General features: G+C 41.5%; 1 non-coding gene across 1 annotated transcript; it reads left to right on the top strand.

Annotated features, from left to right (window-relative positions):
• Positions 1–3,321: 3,321 nt before the first annotated feature.
• LOC148553301 (small nucleolar RNA R71) lies at positions 3,322–3,429 on the top strand. Its single transcript, XR_015893814.1, has one exon. It is a non-coding gene; the product is annotated as a small nucleolar RNA R71 (small nucleolar RNA).
• The last annotated feature ends 433 nt before the right edge of the window (positions 3,430–3,862 follow it).

The raw sequence follows: 3,862 nt of genomic DNA, 5'->3' as shown, positions 1-3,862 counted from the left end.
AAACACATGGTTAGGGATAGCTTGGTTTAGCCGCTTAGACCAGGATTTTATTCCTTTAGGCCCTCCTATCCACTGATGCTCAAAGCCTTGGGATCCTTTTTAGTTGCCCTTGCCTTTTGGTTTTAAGGGTTATTGGCTTTTTCTGCTTGCTTTTTCTTTTTCTTTCTATTTTTTTTTCGCCTATTTTTTTTTTCTTTTTTTTTTTTTCTGCAAGCTTTGTTCTTTGCTGCTTTTTCTTGCTTCAAGAATCATTTTTATGATTTTTCAGATTATCAAATAACATGTCTCCTAGTCATCATTCTTTCAAGAGCCAACATATTTAACATTCTTAAACAACAACTTCAAAAGACATATGCACTGTTCAAGCATACATTCAGAAAACAAGAAGCATTGTCACCACATCAATATAATTAAACTAAGTTCAAGGATAAATTCGAAACTCATGTACTTCTTGTTCTTTTGAATTAAAACATTTTTCTTTTAAGAGGGGTGATGGATTCATAGGACATTCATATCTTTAAGACAGAGTTACTAACTACTAATGATCATGTAATGAAGACACAAACACAGATAAGCACATAGAAAATGAAAAAACAGAGAAAGTAAGAACAAGGAATGAGTCCACCTTGGTGATGTCCTTGAGCTCTTCTATGTCTCTTCCTTGTCTTTACTGCTCCTCCTTCATTGCTTTTAGATCTTCTCTGATTTCATGAAGGATGATGGAGTGCTCTTGATGTTCCACCCTTAGTTGCTTCCAATAATTGTGTGGAAGAAAATGTATCCCCTGAGGTATCTCAGGGATCTCTTGATTTGCAGTCAAATGTTCTACCACTGAGCTATAGACCCTTGATGGAAGCTTTTGTCTTCCCTTTCCTCTTTCTAGAGGCCTCTCTGGCCTTAGGTGCCATCAATGGTTATGGAGAAAAACAAAAAAGCTATGCTTTTCACCACACCAAACTTAAAATGTTGCTCGCCCTCGAGCAAAAGAAGAAAGAATAGAAGAATAAGAAGATATGGAGGAGATGGATGGGAGTGTGTATTCGGCCATATGGGTGGGATTGGGTGGGAGAGAGATGTTGAATTTTGAAGGTAGTGGGTGTATGGATGTGAGTGGTAAATGGATAACAGAAGGGATGATCATGAATGGAAAGAGAGATGATGAGGTAGGTGGGGATCCTGTGGGGTCCACAGATCCTGAGGTGTCAAGGCATTTACATCCCTGCACCAAATTAGGCATGTAAAATGCCTTTGCACACAACTCTGGGCGTTCAGCGCCAGGTTGGTGCCTATTTTGGGCGTTCAACGCCCATTTGCTGCCATTTCTGGCGTTGAACGCCAGAACCATGCTTGTTCTGGGCGTTCAGTGCCAGGATGCTCCCATTCTGGGCGTTCAGCGCCAGAACTATGCTCTGTTCTGGCGTTTGAACGCCAGAAAGATGCTCCTCCAGGGTGTGATTTTTCTTCTGCTGTTTTTGATTCCGTTTTTAATTTTTTTGTTTATTTTGTGACTCCACATGATCATGAACCTAAGAAAACATGAAAAACAATAAAAATAAGAATTAGATACACATTGGGTTGCCTCCCAACAAGCGCTTCTTTAATGTCAATAGCTTGACAGAGGGCTCTCATGGAGCCTCACAGATGTGCAGAGCTTTGTTGAGACTCTCCAACACCAAACTTAGAGTTTGGATATGGGAGTTCAACACCAAACTTAGAGTTTGGTTGTGGCCTCCCAACACCAAACTTAGAGTTTGACTGTGGGGGCTCTGGTTGACTCTGCTTGGAGAGAAGCTTTTCCTGCTTCCTCTCCATGGTTGCAGAGGGAGATCCTTGAGTTTTAAACACAAGGGAGTTCTCATTCCATTGAAGGACTATTTCACCTCTGTCAACATCAATCACAGCTCTTGCTGTGGCCAAGAAAGGTCTTCCTAGGATGATGGATTCATCCTCTTCCTTTCCAGTATCCAAGACTATGAAATCAGTAGGTATGTAAAGGCCCTCAACCTTTACTAATACATCTTCTACTTGTCCATAAGCCTGTTTTCTTGAGCTGTCTGCCATCTCTAGTGAGATTTTAGCATCTTGCACCTCATAGATTCCCAGTTTCTCTATTACAGAGAGGGGCATGAGGTTTATACCTGAACCAAGGTCACACAGAGCCTTAAAGATCATGGTGCCTATGGTACAAGGTATTATGAACTTTCCAGGATCCTGTCTCTTCTGAGGCAATGTCAGTTGATCCAGATCACTTAGTTCATTGATGAACAAGGGAGGTTCAACTTCCCAAGCATCAATGCCAAATAATTTGGCATTCAGCTTCATGATTGCACCAAGAAACTTGGCAGTTTGCTCTTCAGTGACATCCTCATTCTCTTCAGAAGAGGAATACTCATCAGGGCTCATGAAGGGTATAAGGAGGTTCAATGGAATCTCTATGGTCTCTATATGAGCCTCAGAGTCCTTTAGTTCCCCAGAGGGAAGCTCCTTATTGATCACTGGACGTCCCAGGAGGTCTTCCTCCTTGGGATTCACGTCCTCTCCTTCCCTTACGAGTTCGGCCATGGCGCTTATGTCAATGGCGTTGCACTCTCCTTTTGGGTTCTCTTCTGTATTGCTTGGGAGAGTACTAGGAGGGATTTCAGTGATCCTTTTACTCAGCTGGCCCACTTGTGCTTCCAGATTTCTAATGGAAGATCTTGTTTCATTCATGAAACTTACAGTGGCCTTAGATAGATCAGAGACTAGATTTGCTAAATTAGAAGCATTTTGCTCAGAGTTCTCTGTCTGTTGCTGAGTTGATGATGGAAAAGGCTTGCTATTGCTAAACCTGTTTCTTCCACCATTATTAAGGCCTTGTTGGGGCTTTTGATCCTTCCATGAGAAATTTGGATGATTTCTCCATGTTGAGTTATAGGTGTTTCCATAAGGTTCACCTAAGTAATTTACCTCTGCTATTGCAGGGTTCTCAGGATCATAGGCTTCTTCTTCAGAAGATGCCTCTTGAGTACTGTTGGATGCAGCTTGCATTCCATGCAGACTCTGAGAAATCATATTGACTTGCTGAGTCAATATTTTGTTCTGAGCCAATATGGCATTCAGAGTATCAACTTCAAGAACTCCCTTCTTCATAGGCGTCCCATTACTCACAGGATTCCTTTCAGAAGTGTACATGAACTGGTTATTAGCAACCATGTCAATGAGTTCTTGAGCTTCTGCAGGCGTTTTCTTTAGGTGAATGGATCCACCTGTAGAAGTGTCCAATGACATCTTTGATAGCTCAGATAAACCATCATAGAATATATCCAGGATGGTCCATTCTGAAAGCATGTCAGAAGGACACTTTTTGGTCAACTGTTTGTATCTTTCCCAAGCTTCATAGAGAGATTCACCTTCTTTCTGTCTGAAGGTTTGAACATCAGCTCTAAGCTTGCTCAGCTTTTGAGGAGGAAAGTACTTAGCTAAGAAAGCCGTGACCAGCTTATCCCAAGAGTTCAGGCTGTCTTTAGGTTGAGAATCCAACCATAATCTAGCTCTGTCTCTTACAGCAAAAGGGAAAAGCATGAGCTTGTAGACTTCAGGATCTACTCCATTAGTCTTAACAGTATCATATATCTGCAAGAATTCAGTTAAGAACTGAAAAGGATCTTCAGATGGAAGTCCATGAAACTTGCAGTTCTGCTGCATCAGAGAAACTAATTGAGGTTTCAGCTCAAAGTTGTTTGCTCCAATGGCAGGAATGGAGATGCTTCTTCCATGTAAATTGGAATTAGGTGCAGTAAAGTCACCAAGCATCCTCCTTTCATTATTATTATTTTCGGCTGCCATCTCCTCTGCCTGTTCGAAAATTTCTGAAAGGTTATCT

The sequence above is a fragment of the Arachis ipaensis genome, chromosome B7 (genome assembly GCF_059453495.1).
Source record: "Arachis ipaensis isolate K30076 ecotype BB chromosome B7, ASM5945349v1, whole genome shotgun sequence".
NCBI classification, from domain to species: Eukaryota; Viridiplantae; Streptophyta; class Magnoliopsida; order Fabales; family Fabaceae; genus Arachis; species Arachis ipaensis.
The sequence above is the reverse complement of the archived record's forward strand: the minus strand, read 5'-3'. Positions and strand labels throughout refer to the sequence as shown.